Here is a 15,580-nt window from a genome sequence, read left to right as displayed (position 1 = left end):
CCGGACCCAGACTTTGGGATTCCGGCCGACCGAGGACTGCCTGCCGGCAGGAAGAACCCTACAGTGATGACTGCAACAGTGAAGACACTTGAACATCTACATTTATGGTAAGTGTACACAACTGTACTTTTCAGGAAATACCTGAGGTTCTCTGTGGGTCCTTCTTACTTTCAGTTCTGTGCCTTGCCCTTTGGGCTTTCCACTGCACCCAGAGTATTCACCAAATGTCTGGCTCCAGTTATTGCCTTTTGCAGGACAAAAGGAATCCAGATATTCCCTTACCTGGATGACTTACTCATTCAGGCAGACTCCAAACGGGCCCTCCTGCAGCAGTTACAAGTTGCCATTGCTCTCCTACAGTCCCTGAGATTTCAGATCAATTTCCCAAAATCTCAACTGGAACCTTCCCAATACATTGTCTTCCTAGGGTGCAGGATTTGTACAGATATCATGAAAGCCTACCTTCCCCCCAAAAAGGTCGAAGCTTAACAAAACACGTACTTCTGGTCCTCCAGACAACAGAATTGACCGCAAGGCATTACCTCAGGCTCCTGGGCTACATGGCAGCCACTATCCCCATGTTACCATTAGCAAGACTCCATACAAGGAAGTTGCAGTGGTACCTAAAGTCATTCTGGACCCATCACTCCCACCCCTTAGAATACAGGGTCCCCTTCTGCCCTGCCTCAAACTAGAAATCCAGTGGTGGCTGAAGCAAGTGAACCTCTGTCCAGGTCTTCCCCTCCAACCGCCTCGACCCAAACAGATCATGCACACAGATGCCTCAGATGTGGGCTGGGGAGCAACTCCAGGCCATCTGAAAGTGCAGGGGCTGTGGCCAGTGCCACACAAAAAAGCACACATCAATATCCGAGAGATGAGGGCAGTATTCCTGGCCCTGAGAGCCTTCCAATCCCATCTACAACAAGGACCACTAAAGATCTTCACAGACAGCATCACAGTGCTGTGGTATCTCAACAAATGTGGGAGGGGCCCAAATCTTTCTTACTTTGCAGACTAGTTCTCTTGGTGTAGGGAACTGGCCACCTCCCAGGGAGTTCTCCTGCAGGCAGTGTACATTCCTTCACAACAGACCTCCCAGGCAGACTCCCTCAGCAGATCCATAACAAACAGCCGCGAATGGATGCTTCACTGGGATGTCTTCCTGGACCTAGTCCACTGGTGGGGTACACCTCAAATAGACTTGTTTGCCTCCTCCATCAACCGGCAACTTCCTTCCTTCTGAAGAAGACTCACACCCTCAGGCAGTAGCAACGGATGCCTTCTCAGTCTCTTGGAAGGGGAAGTTTCTCTGTGCATTTCCCCCTTCCCCCTTGTACAGAAGGTTCTGTTGAAGATCCGACAGGACAGACTAAAAATGTTGTTGGTGACTCCCTATTGGCCAAGAACAGCATTGGTTCTCCCTACTCTTACAGCTGTCCAAGGGCAGTCACCACAAGTTACCCCTCAGAGTGGACCTTCTCGCACAGCTCAAGGGATCCCTAATACACTCATTGGCAATTGCTGTACCTCGCACTGTGGCTGATAGGATTCTGACCTTTCAGACACCTTTACAGCAAGGACATGCTCACTGTCCTGCAGGAGGCCAGGAAACCAAATACAAGAAAATGTTACCTATCAGTGGAAGAGATTTTCTATATGGTGTTTCAAAAGACAGTTGGACCAGCTTGCAAGTAAGATCCCTCTAGCACTGTTGTACCCGTGTGAAGTACTACAGACAGGGTTGGCCTACTCATCCATAAAAGCCCAGTTGTCTGCCATTTCAGCATGTCTTCCTCTGCCCCCCCCCCCCCCGCAACTTCCAGGTTACCAGCTAATTTATTCCTTAAAGGGGTCCTTCACCTCACACCCCCCCCCCCAGGAAGCCATCTCCACCCCATGGCACCTCAACTATGTTTTGGAAAAGCTTACTCTCACTCTATTTGAGCCAGTGGACAAAGCTTCCCTAAAACACTGTACATGGAAGACTGTCCTACTCACTCATGGCCTTTACCTCAGCCAGAAGAGTGTCAGAGCTGCAATCCATCATGGGTATTCCACCTTTCATAGTATTCTACACTGACAGGGTTATGCTTAGAACTAACCCTTCCTTGATTACCAACGTGATGAATGACCTTTCACTTAATCAAGCCAGCCACCTACCTACTTTCATAGGTTCATAGGTAGGTACTAGGCTGTCGGCCCAAGGGCCTATGTAAGCCTAGCTAGCAAGGTTTCATAGCTTACGCCACCCAAGAAAGTTATTTTCCTGTGCCACTGTTCAGCAGAGACACAGAAGTGATCCCCAGGGTGTATTTCCTATTTCCCTTCCACTAATCAAGATTTTTCTTGGAGTGCTAATGAAGAACTTTGCTTGACATAGATGGGTAGATTGTTCCAGAGTATAGGAAGTCTCTGGGACAGGAATATATCCCTCCAGCGTGTCCTATTTATTGTGGTGACAAGGTTTAGGTCCCTAGAGCCTGTAGTTCGGAGCGATTGGGATTTCTTTAGGTGTAGCATGTCCAGCAGCTCTGGGTTTGACATAGCTTTATATGTTAGGCAGAGATCACCTCGGAGTAGGCGATATGCTACGGAGTAAAGCTTGAGTTTTTTGAGGCGGTCAGTGTAGGGCATTTGTTTGAGGCCAGTAATCCTCTTTGTGCGGTACTTCTGTGGTCTTTCCAGCTGCTGCAGATGTCTTGTGAGGTACATTCCAAAAGGGGCATTGTACTCTATAATGGGTCTAATGAGTGACTAGTAGACTGGAACAATGACCTCTTTTTTTTCCTGGATGAGAACCCTTTCATGATGAGGTGTGCCACTTAGAAGGACTTCCTGACTACTGTGGCAATGAGACTATCAAAGGAGAGACTAATGTCCACCTGAGTCCCAAAGTCTCGTATCACGCATTCGGTGTTAAGTAGATTGCTGCCTATGTGGTAGTTCATGGGTACAGAGTTTTTACCAAAGGGGATGACACTGCACTTTTTGGCATTGAGCTTGAGGCCATGGCTCTGACACCAGGCATTTGTCTCAGTGAGGCCCTTCTGTAGGATGTCCACATCATTTGTGGACTTGACTATTGCTCCTAGTTTTCAGTCATCTGCGAACTTCATTAGTCAGAGACCTTCTGTGTTAGCCTGTACTTCACAGAAGTAGATACCAAACAGGAGAGGTCCCAGGACGGAACCCTGTGGTACTCCACTTGTCACTGCTTGGAGGTCAGATTTGGAGTCTGCAACTTTTACAGTGTGGGTTCGGTCAGTGAGCCAGTTGGCAACCCATCTTGTGACATGGGGATTTATACCTAGTTTAGTGAGTTTAGCTATAATTCCAGAATGGGGGATGGTGTCGAAAGCCTTGGCGAGGTCAAGATAGGCTGTGTGAACCACCTTACCCTCATCCACAGCTTTGGTGACTGCCTCAAAGAAGTCCGTCAGGTTCAGGAGGCATGATCTGCCTTTCACAAACTCGAACTGGGTGGGATCCAGAGTTTGGAGGTTACCGATGTCTTTGAGTTCCATGATGATACGTTCCATGGCCTTGCAGACCAGGCTCATCAGGCTAATAGGTCGATAGTTCCCGGGATCAGTGGTAGCTCCCCCTTTGTGGAGTGTGATAACTGTTGCTGTGCGCCATTCAGTGGGCACAAAGCCTGATGCGAGGCTATTATTGAACATGGTGCTTAAGTGGGGAGCCATTTCGTTCTGAAGTTCGTGTAAAATGCAGCCTGAGATGTTGTCCGGTCCCATGGATGCTGTGTTTTTGGCTTTAGAGAGTGCAGCTTTTACCTGCGTAGTTGTGATTACAGGGACTCTGCATTCTTCCTGTATAGATATGGGCCCTTTAGGGGGTGAGAGGGGGGTAAAGTTAGCACTGAACCGATCTGCCAGGATGTTGGCAATATCAGTTGATTCTGTAATTTTCGTGCCTTTGTGCTGTAACTCAGAACAGATCAGGGTGTTGACATCTAGATTCTTGACTTAGCTATAGAATGCTTTGTGGTTGTCCTTGGATTTAGTGGCGATTTTGATGTCCTTCATGGATGCATCTGCAGTCATAACAAGTGGGTTGTCCTGTCGTCAGGCAGCCCTTCAGTCGGCCGGATTCCAAAGTCCGGGTCCGCGCTGATGTCGCACCACCCGACGTCATCTCTGTTGGTTCGTATAAAGGCATCAGCCGACGCCATTTTCCTCAGTCTTTCTTGCCGTGGTGCCCAAGCAGAAGCTGTTCGCTCGGATCCAGAGATTACTCTACCAAGACTTCTAAAGCACTCTTTCTTGCCTCAGCTGATGTCAGAAAAAGTTAACAATTGTTTAAACTGTGGAAACAAATACCTCATAAAGATTTCCACTCTTACTGTCTGCCTTGTTTAGGCCCAGCCAGCAGCCTGTTCGCCTGTGCAACTCGGAGTTTGCAGAACAGTTGGTTCTGATTTTGCGTATTATGCCGCCGGATCCTCCGACTACCCAATCTACCAAAACGCAAAGATAACCATGGTCATATTCCTACAACTGAGGCTCCTGCTACAACTCTTGAATCGACCTCAGAAATTTTACCCACTACGGTGGTTGACTTATCAGACACCATCCCTTGGATGTCTCTACCCCAGCACGTGGTGCTGCTAGGCCTCCAGCAGCCATGTCCATCAAGGCCTTCGCCAGGGCTAAAGCAGCCAAGACTACTAAAACAGTGCCTGTTAAACCCCCACTTCCAGGCCCTCTTCTAGTTCTCAAATGCTTACTTTGGCAGAAGATTTAATTTCTTTAATTAGAGGATCTCAATCTCACGCAGACAGGGCCTCTCAGCCCCCAGAGAAGAGACCTAGGGCAGAGCCCCGAGCCAGTGTCCTCTGATGATTCTGCTGATGAATCAGACATAACTGACCAGCCAGAGGCTCCCTTCTCCAATTTTGAAGATTCTGATGCTGAAGAATCCATTCCAGCTTCCCCACCAGAAGAATTCTCCTTTGGGGAAACCTTACATGCCATGAGAGAACAGTTCCAATGGCAGCAACAGGATTTTTCAGACTCCAGAAAAAGACTTAGGACTTTTCTGCACCTCCCACAGCACAGGCCCTTAGCTATACCTCCTGTTCTCTGTGGTGGATGATGCTTTCAATGATGTTTGCTCCGCTCCAGATTCTTTACCCCCAGCCCCTGCCAAACCAGACAGATTTTACAGGGTGCCAGATACTCATCACCACCTTTACAAGGCTCCACTTGCAGACCCAGAAACTAAATCCCAGGGTCCCAAGGCAGTAGCCACCATAGCTAAAACCCTATTCCTTCTGAAAGGGAAGCAAGGTCATTAGACAGATGGGGTAAAAAGGTCTACACTTCAGCTACTCTCTCAGCTAGAGCTTTAAACTGTCAGTTTCACATGATACAATACCAAGAGTTTATGCTTGATCAGTTAACTAAAAAACTAACCACTGATGAATCTCTTGATAAGAAATATGTATTAGAGATGGTAAATAACATACAACAGGTTAGCAACCATTCCTTAAAATGTGGCTATGATGCACTGGAGGCTTCATTTAGATCAGCCATGACAGGCACAGTGATAAGAAGGCATGCATGGCTAAAGGAACAAGCTTTACCGGATCATGTTAAAGCTAAGTTGCTAGATGCTCCTATGGACAAGACAAGTTTGTTAGGTACACCTGCCCAGCAGGTTATGAAGAAAATGGAAGGAAAGGCAAAATCTGTTCAAACTGTTAAAGATTTCTTGCAGGTTCAACCCCCAAGGTTTAGCAGGAACTGGCCTGCCAAAAATTGGTCCTTTCCTGACTCCACAAAATTTCAAAGGGGCAGGAATAGACGTTCCAGAGGCAGAAACCAATCCAGAGGAGGTGCCTACAGAGGAAGACAGTGGCAAGGTAGCAACAGAGGCACAGACACAGCCACTGCCACTACATCAACACAACCACAGTGACTTAAGCCTAAATCCGCCTACCAGGGAACAAATAGCAGCTCCTCTAGGCGGAAAGTTAACCTTATTTTCAAAGAACTGGCACTACATAACAAAGGACAAGTGGATTTTACAAACCATAGATCAAGGTTACCGGTTTCACTTCCACACTTTACCAGTCAAAAGAGGAATGCCAAATCTACCTCCAAATCAAAAACAGAGGCTCTACGCCAGATAATGGAGTTAGCAAACATGAGAGCTGTGGAAAGAGTGCCAACAGCAGAGCAAGGAAAGGGTTCTACTCAGACTATTCCTAGTTCCAAGAAAGGAAAAAGTTGGAGACCAATTCTCGACCTGTCCACCTTAAATACATACATCATTGTCCCAAAATTCAAAATGCTGACCCTACAGCAACTTCTTCCCATGCTGGGCAAGGAGTCTTGGCTGGTAACTCTAGATCTCAAGGAGGCATACCTGCACGTCCCCATTCGACCAATCTGCAGAAGATACCTCAGATTTCTTGCAGGATCAGAGCACTATCAATTCTCAGCATTGCCTTTTGGCTTATCTACTGCGCCCAGAGTATTCACAAAATGCCTGGCATCAGTAATCGCCCATTGCAGACTTCCGCAATTCAAATTTACCCATACCTGGACGACTGCCTGCTACAAGGGACAACAAAAGCAAGCTGACAACAGATTTACAAAGGGTCATTTACTTGCTACAAGCACTGGGATACACAGTCAATTTACAAAAGTCAAGGCTGATACCTTCCCAAACAAGGACAAATGGCATTCCTGACTACAGAAAACAAAAGAACTTCCTCTTTACTTCTTGGCACTAACAAAACTGAACAAGTTAACAGCAAGAAAAGTACTGCAGGCCTTGGGCTTCATGGCATCATGCATAATCTTGGTTCCATTTGCCAGACTACATATGAGAAAACTACAGTGGTACCTAAAGAATTTATGGTCCCAACACAGACACAGTCTAGAAACAGAAATCCCACTAATTCCATGCTTAAAACAGGAGTTCCTATGGTGGGCTCAGGCATGCCAGTCAAACCCAGGCCTACCCTTTCGCAGATGTCAAGCAAGCCAGACCATCACAACAGACGCCTCAGACATGCTGGACAAATGCGTGCAAGGATTGTGGACACAGGATCAACTTCAACTGCACATCAACCTAAAAGAAATGCTGGCAGTAAAACTGGCTATCCAAAAGTTCAAACCATTTCTCAAAGAGGGCCAGTTGATGATAAGGACAGACAACACCACAGTCATGTGGTACATCAACAAACAGGGAGGCACTCATTCATATCCCCTATGCAGAATGACCTTGGAGCTGTGGACCCTGGCACTCAGCTACAACATCCAGTTACAGGCAATATTTGTACCAGGAAAGACAATACCCTAGCAGACATATTAAGCAGAACCACTGATGCCCACGAATGGAAGCTTCACCGACATCTTCAAGACCATCTCAAAGAAATGGGGAATGCCACAGATAGACCTATTCGCATCACCTCTCAATCACCAGCTCAAAAATTCTGCACAAGGACATTCCACCCATTAGCATGGAAAGTGGATCTCCTTCAACTGGAAAGGCCTAACAGCATATGCATTCTCTTCCTTTGATACACAAGGTACTACTGAAAATCAAGGAAGAACGCCCAAGGATAATCCTGATAGCTCCAAACTGGCCAAGACAACACTGGTACCCACTACTGAGGAGCATGTCTCGAACAATATGTGGACAATTCCCTGATGCCTTTGATGTTAAGAACAACTACAGCATCATACATCCAAACCTAAAAACCTTGCAACTGACTGCATGGAACATCACATAACAGCAGCTATTCCAGAACTTTCCCAAAGAGTTAAAGACATTATTCTTGAAGCACGCAGACCTTCAACAAGAAGGAACTATGCTGGAAAATGGAAAAGGTTTGTCATCTGAGTACGGAAAGAGGAAAAGATGTGTCAAACATAGATATGCCTAACATTCTGGAGTATCTGAACTTCTTCATTCAGGCCTGTCCTACTCCTCCATCAAGATACATGCATCAGCTATTTCAGCAGAATACAGCTTTGATACACCTGTTTTTTGCTCAGGCAGTTCCTCAGAGGAATCAAGAATGTAAAACCTCCAAGGAAACCACCATTACCAGCTTGGGATTTAAACTTTGTGCTAGAAAAGTTGACACTATCACCCTTTGAACCAGCAGCAACAGCAGACCTACAACACCTGTCATGGAAAACTGCTTTCCTACTGGCAATTACTTCAGCAAGGAGGGTTTCAGAACTACAGGCCTTAATGGCAGTGCAACCCTTCCTAATCTTCCACCAAGATAGAGTGTCCACGAGGACTAATCCTACATTTATGCCCAAGGTGGTATCCAGAGTGTCTTTGAACCAGGCAATCCACCTACCTACCTTCTTTCCCAACCCACAAAACAGAGGGAAAGAATACTGCATACCTTGGATGTACATAGACAGCTACACTACTTGGACAGAACAAAAATAGCAGAAAGACTGACCAACTTTTTGTAGCCTATGCAACAGGAAGGGAAGGAAAAGCTATTTCCAAACAGACAATCTCCAAATGGATAGGAAATTGCATACGATTCTGTTACTCCTTCCATGGAAAACCAATTCCACAGAACATAAGACCTCATTCTACAAGGGCAACAGCCACTACCACAGCCTTCTTAGGAGTGGCAACCAAAGACATTATTGAGGCGGCTACTTGGACCTCCGTGCATACATTTGCCAAGCATTATAATTTGCCTCTATATTCCAGATCCCGAGCAGGGTTTGCCACTGCTGTACTGCAAGGGATCCTAAACACACCATAATCTACTTTTATCCTCCTCCCCTACTTGGCTATGGTATTCTACCCACTTGTTATGACTGCAGATGCATCCATGAAGGACATAGTACAGTTTTGTACCTACCATAAATGTAGATGTCCGAACTGGATAGCATCTGCAGTCAGGATTACCCTCCCTCCTTCCCTCTGTGGTACTCCTAGGGTGTTTACCCTTCTAATAGCTAGCTGTTGGGGAGTCTTTATGGTGTATTTGTTTGTGTATATGTACATACATGCTTATTGTTGTGTTTACCTCTATCTATTTGGAAACATTGGCATCTATCCAAATTTTAGCCTGCAAGAGGGCTACTGGCATCTGGGGCAAGAAACACTGAGGAAGGCTGATGCCTTTATACCCAAGACCAACAGAGATGACGCCGGGTGGAGGCGACATCAGCGGACCCGGACTTTGGACCGACTGAAGGGCTGCCTGACGACAGGACAACCCACTTGTTATGACTGCAGATGCTATCCAGTTCGGACATCTACATTTATGGTAGGTACAAAACTGTACTTTTTCGTAACTAACTTTGGAGGATCTTATAAGGGATCTCAGCTTCTTACTGAGGCTGACCAGGGAGCTCCTGCACTCATGGGATTTTACTCTCTTTTGCAACGGTTTCTTCTTTCTGTTGCACAGTTTGTTTATGGCAGGTGACCACCAGATTGGCTTCCTTTTTTTGGAGGATAGCGTCTTGGTTCTGTTTCTTTCTTTCTTTCTTATTTCTTTCCTAACCCCCACAGGGAAACAGTAAGAGAGTACTCCATTCCCTAGACATGCACAAAACCAAGCCCTTCAGACAAGCTGATTAACTGTTTGTCTCCTTCAACCCCAGGGCCCTAGGGAAGGCAGTAACCAAACAAACGGTTTCAACTTAGATTTCCAAAGCTGTCACCTTCTGCTGCAAGTACCGTAGGAAATCCTTGCAAGGTACTGTTAAAGCACACTCCAACAGGGCAATGGCCTCCTCAGGAACCTTCTTCAGGGGGTTTGGATACCTCTGCCATTCTTAAAGCAGCCACTTGGTCATCAGTGCACACCTTCACCAAACATTACAAGTTACACAATATTTCCAGAGCCAGGGCAGGGTTTGCCAGGGCTGTCCTTTATGAAATCCTGGAGACTGCCTCTATACCACAACCCCCTTTTTCACAGTGAGCTTTGGCACTCAACCATATGGGATGAATACTGCAACATGTGAATAGAAGGACATAGACAAGTTGTGTAAAATCTTATCATAGGTTCATAAGTGTATACTAGGCTAATGACCCTGGAGCCTTTACAAGCCTAATCCATAGAAGTGCGCTGGCATTGTGCCACCTGACATTGGTTCCCAGTGCCTCTATCAAGTAGAGCTACTGGAGTAATCCCCATGGTGAACATTCCATTTCACATCCACTCAAGATTCCTCTTGAAGAGGGCCAGTGAGGTGCTCTGCTTGACATGTATGGAAAGTCTATACCAGAGCATCGGCAGTCTCTGGGTTATGAAACTGTCCCTCCAGCATGCTCTGTTTATTGTGGTAATGAGGATGAGGTCTGTGGAACGTGTGGTGCGGAGAAATTGGGATTTTTTTAGATGTAGCATTTCTAACAGAGCTGGGTCAGCCATGGCTTTGTAAGTCAAGCAGAGATCGCCTCTTAGTAGACGATATGAGACAGAGAATAGCTGGAGGTTTTTGAGTCTGTCCATGTAGGACATGTATTTAAGGCCTAGGAGCCCTCTTTCTGAGGTACTTTTGTGGCCTTTCTAGCTGTTGCATGTGTCTTGTGAGGTTCATGCCAAATGGGGCATTATACTCGATGAGTGCCCTAATGAGGGAAGAGTAGAGAGAGATGATGACTTCTTTCTTCCTGGATGCAAAACCTTTGGTAATGAGATGTGTCACATAGAAGGACTTTCTGACTGCAGTGGCAATGTGGCAGTTAAAGGAAAGGTTATTGTCAACCTGTGTCCCCAGATCTCTTATAACGCATTCAGTGGGCTTCCATCAGTGTGATAATCAGTGGGAACTGAGTTTTTCCAAAAGGGGATGACGATGCATTTTTTGGCATTAAGGTTAAGGCCATGGTTTCGACACCAGTCATTGGTGTCAGTGAGGCCTTTCTGTAGGATGTCTACATCACTTGGGGAGTTAATAATGGCTCCCAGCTTGCAGTCATCTGCAAACTTGGTCAGCCGGAGTCCCCCCGTGTTGGCCTGGACTGTAAATGCCAAACAGGATAGGACCCAGGACCGATCCCTGTGGGACTCCACTCACGACTGGGTGGCAGTCTGACTTGGAGTGCACTACTTTCAAACTGTGGGTTCTATCTGTGAGTCAATTTGCAACCCACCTAGTGATATATAGGGGTTGATGCCTAATTTGGTGAGTTTATCAAGAATTCCTGAGTGGGGAATGGTATCAAAGGCCTTGGCCAGATCGAGGTAGGCTGTATGAACTGCCTTGCCCTCATCCACAGCTCTGGTGACTGACTCAAAGAAGTCAACCAGGTTGAACAGGCATGATCTACCTTACACAAAACCAGATTGCATGGGATCTAGAGTTTAGAGATTCCCTATATCCGTGTTAATTAGATCCATGATGATGTGCTCAATAGCCTTACATATCAGACTAGTCAGGCTAATGGGGCGACAATTCCCAGGGTCTGTAGTCGCTCCCCCTTTATGGAGATAGATGACTATAGCAGTGCACCATTCAGTAGGGACAAAGGCTGAGGTGAGGCTGTGATTGAACAGGGCACACAGATGTGGTGCTGGTTCACTTTGTAGTTCATGTAGAACACATCCAGGGATACTGTCGGGTCCCATGGAAGCTGTATTCTTAGCCTTGGACAATGCAGCTTTAACCTGTCCTGCAGTAATACTGGGTGCCTGGGATTCCTCCAGTATTGTGATTGGTCCTTTGTGGGGGGGGGGTAAAGTTGGCACTTAATCTGTCGCCCAGCATGTTGGCAATACCTGTTGGCTCAGTATAGGACGTACCATTGTGCAGTAAACTCCGTGCAAACCTGGGTATTGCCATGGAGATTCTTGATATAACCATAGATGTTCTTCTCTTCCATGTTGCAGTATTCCTTCCCACCCATCTAACTATCCATCATATTATGCTGCATTTCCCTTTCTGGATGGCCTATGACTGGCATTTCCCTTCCTAGGACTGGTTCTGACTGGGGCTTACAGTTCTAAGGGCCAGTACACGCAGACGTAACTTTTATGGCCCACGTTCCACTAGCCACTTCACATGTCCCACGCACCATGCAGTGACTGAAAACTTGTGTACTGGCTGGACGTTTGGGGAGCAAGAGGAGTAAACCCATATGTGATGAATACTGCAACATGGAAGAGAAGGACGTCTATGGTAAGATTTTACACAAAGTTTCTTTCAAGATGCTTACCCTGCTGGCTCTGCTGCCTCTTATGCACCCAAAGGAGTACATGGTTGTGCTGGATACCTAAAGGAAGGCTTCCTGCTCATCTCCATCCATAAGGCTTAAAGGCACTTTCAGATTCTTAGGTGGGGATATCACTCTCCATTTACCTTCTTGGCATTTGACCTGTCTACCATGTTAACTGTCTTTACCAAATGTTTTGCCCTGCCCATCACCATCTGCATGTTGAAGGTTATCCACATTTATCTTTACCTGAACAACTCTTTGATTCAGGGGGGGTTTAGGGAAGGTGATGGCAGACTTTGATTTCACAGTGGAATCCTTTTAGGAGTTGGGGTTCACTCTGAATTTGAAGTCAGCCTTGTTACCCTGTCAGAGGATACTCTTTGAGGGGTCCCCTACTAGGCAGCTCCACACTGACCCACCATCCTCCCAGCAGACAAGGTTAGTAAATTACCAGATATATTTTAGAAACTGGCAACCAGGTCCAAAAGCACAGCCAGGCAGTTCCTAAGAGCCTTGGGATTCATGGCCACTAGCATTCTGAGGATGCAGCTGATCAAGCTCCTCATGTTAAAACTGCAGTGGTACCTGAGATGTATGCAGACCCACCGTTATTGTATTTTAGACCAGCAAATTCCCATTATATTTTTCACAGCAAGAGAACTGCATTGGTTGTTGACACAGGTCAAGTTTGTTGTGGGAGTACATTTTATCCAGGAAACCCCCGACCAGTTCTTGGACACTGTGTACTTTGCCTGGAGAGGTATAGGGTCACTAGCAGACAATTCAACATAATCAACCTAAAAGAGGATGCGGGCTGTCATTCGGAGCCTAGGAGCAGTGAGCCAGAACTGGAAAAAGGGGATCCTCCAAGTGGTGGCAAGCAATACCACAGTTCTGTCATACATTAAAGAACAACTTGGGAATGATAGTTTTGAAAGTGGCAGTCAAGCACAGTAACCTTCTAAAGGCAGTATACATCTCTTGGAAACTAATCTCTTTGGCAGACAAACTCACCAGTGGATGTTACACTTGGAGATCTTCCTGTAACTAGTTCCACAGAAATCCTTTTGCTTTGGGGAAAAACAGATCAAGACACTGTTGCTCCAGGATTCCAGACAGGGTAGTCTGGGTGTCAGATGATTCTCCATAAAGACCGTTTTAGTTTTCCCCTTAATGGGGATAGAAGGTTAGACTGTAAGACACTCCTCTACATGAGACCTACTGTTGCAGGACAAGCATCTCATGTACATTCACACGATCTGTACTTTGGATGTACACAGATGGCTCAGATTTTACCTGGAGAGGATGAAGAACTTCAGGAAAACTGAACAGTTCGCATCCTTTGCTGATAAAAAAAAAAAAAAAAGCAGACCGTGACAAATTAAAGCATTTCCAGATGACTGCCATTATATCTGTTTCTGCTTCCATAGCAAGGGATACATTCTAATAGGTCTGCTCATTTTATCAGGGCAGCAGTCACTACAGTTTTTTTTGTGCAAACAGTTGATACCAGATCCATCCTGGAGGTAGCCACCTGGACCTTAGTCCACTTCAGACAATACAAATTAGATTCCTTGTCCAAGGCTAGCTCAGGGTTTGCCAAGGTTGTCCTTCATGTGTCTTTTGCAGTGCCAGTAAGCCTCTTTCCACCATCCACTCCCCATTTTGGGAGTCATTCCAGACTACAACAGTGAACTAATGAAGAATATAGTAGAATTGTGTAGGTAACGTACCATAACAGAAGATGTTTCACTGTTTCGGTAGCTATTCCCACCCACCATACCTATAGTGGATTGTCTAGTCTTTCCTGTGTGGCTGAGGTTGTGATCCTTCCTTTCCCCTTTAGCCTGTCTTTTCTCCTCCCCCTACCCTTGTAGACAAGAATAGCGTTCTGAATGTAGGTTGACCATTAATAGGTGTGTCCCTTCCCCACATGACCTTGGGTTGTGGCAGGGATCTGTTAGATTGTTCATTCGCCTTTGACCTAGGGGATCTAGAGCTTAAGGATGCTGACAGAGATGCCTCTGCTTGGGGAGCAAGAAGGCTGTGACAATGGCATAGACATATGCTGCTCTTATACCAGCACGCTATTGCATCCTCATGAGAGGGCGTATGCTGTGTAGGGAAGCACCCCAAGCTCTTAAATATTGGCTGGACCTATGAGATGCCTGGCAGTGAAGTGCAAGATGTAGAATACTACAACAGTGATCTTTTCAAACTTATACTGTTAAAGTGTGTTACACATTTGCACTGTTTGCCACATGGCCCATCATTGATTGAGAATGCCAGGAGACCTGTACCTTTCATACGTCTGCCATCAGGTGGAAACAGGTCCTAGTATGGGCAGAAGAAACCTCTTCCACTCAGTTTGTTCAGTTTGCAGGTGATTGTGAGACATCTTGGGCAACATGATTTGAGCATCATTTTGTTCCCATGGTTAGGATGCATGTATTTGCAGTTTGTGTATTTTGACCTTGTGGAGGGAGAGGTTGTGGCCCATTGTCACCTAGTTAAGACATTCCTCAAAGGAATGCTGCATCTCCATCCTATCTTAGGAAAACCTTCCTCATTGGTCTTCATGGTTGACTGGTTTGTTTGTCTACTTTTTGTGCCTGTGAGGTTGGTGTTGGAAGTTCATTTCTTGGTGGCCACTACTCTTTTTTTTTTTTTTTTTTTTTTATCAGATATTAGAGCTTCAAGCCCCTGTATGTAGGGAACCGTATCTAACTTTCCATACAGATAGAGTACCTATCGGAAGTTTTCTTCTGAAAATAAATTTGGAAGTTTTATTGATCAGTCCATCAGTCTCCTGGAATTAAGATTGGCAGCCTTCAAATGGTGAATGTGCACGGTGTTACCTGAATCCATGAGTTTAGAAAGATGATTATCTGTTCCGTCTCAATTATGCCAGGTAGGAAAAGGATTCAAGTAGCTAGGTAGACACTTAGTGTATTGCCATCTATATTGTTTTTTGTCTCCAGGCAAATTTTCTGTTGGCAAATACTATGGATAAAGCTTACTCAACTGAAAAAGTATCTGGTTACATTTCTTGATTCAGGAATGCTTCTGTTTTAGACATTTGGGTTGCAGATCCTTGCTGTGTATTGCAGACCTTCATCAAGCATTATTCTTTCGCTGTTTGCCATGACTTATGGTGTTGGATTACATTTGTGAATTCTTTACTTCAGGACATGCTGTTTGAGCTCTATGCTTGAGCAGTTTCATCTCCTTCCACCATGTTGGTTTGAGCTTGGGATTCAGCTCAACCAAGTATTTATCAAGAAGGCTCTCTGTGTTTGATGTAACAGATACATTTCACATCAGATGTGTAAGTGAATCCTCACGTCCCTTTGCTTATGGTTGTCTTCCCCCAGTCTGCATCTGTTTGAGTTCA

At 45.7% G+C, this 15,580-nt stretch overlaps 1 protein-coding gene across 2 annotated transcripts in view; it reads left to right on the top strand.

The window, feature by feature from the left end:
- The window catches only part of SNRNP200 (small nuclear ribonucleoprotein U5 subunit 200), a 1,344,735-nt gene that overhangs the window by 616,371 nt on the left and 712,784 nt on the right, over positions 1 to 15,580 (top strand). The window lies entirely within an intron of this gene.

The sequence above is a fragment of the Protopterus annectens genome, chromosome 9.part0 (genome assembly GCF_019279795.1).
Source record: "Protopterus annectens isolate FY-2018-M chromosome 9.part0, PAN1.0, whole genome shotgun sequence".
NCBI lineage: Eukaryota > Metazoa > Chordata > Ceratodontiformes > Protopteridae > Protopterus > Protopterus annectens.
Note: the sequence above shows the minus strand (reverse complement) of the source record. Positions and strands in the feature narration are given on the sequence as shown.